This window comes from Rhagoletis zephyria, unplaced genomic scaffold (assembly GCF_001687245.7).
Source record: "Rhagoletis zephyria isolate East Lansing unplaced genomic scaffold, Rhagoletis_zephyria_1.1 Rzeph_scaffold_04084, whole genome shotgun sequence".
NCBI lineage: Eukaryota > Metazoa > Arthropoda > Insecta > Diptera > Tephritidae > Rhagoletis > Rhagoletis zephyria.
In genome coordinates, this window is record NW_016161167.1 from 31,876 (window position 1) to 32,250 (window position 375).

Below are 375 nucleotides of genomic sequence, written 5' to 3' on the forward strand. Positions count from 1 at the left end.
AGATGTTGGCTGGTTACGACCAGTAAAATAACCACCAAATAGTCTAACAAAGATTTATTCTAAAAGTTGCTGAAGCCCGAGATATCCAAATACTACCCAGGGCGAGAGTTGGTTGCGGTTCACGCCATTTGCGGAATTGTCGATTCAAATCATGTTAAAGATATCCGTCCCTACGCAAAACCGAAAATTTAAGAGGTACTTTTGGAGAAAAAATGTTTCCTTTTTGTTTGTTCCTTTTGAAAATTTGATTAGAAGATGAAGATGAAGATGAAGATGAAAGTGAAGATGAAGATGAAGATGAAGATGAAGATGAAGATGAAGATGAAGATGAAGATGAAGATGAAGATGAAGATGAAGATGAAGATGAAGATGAAG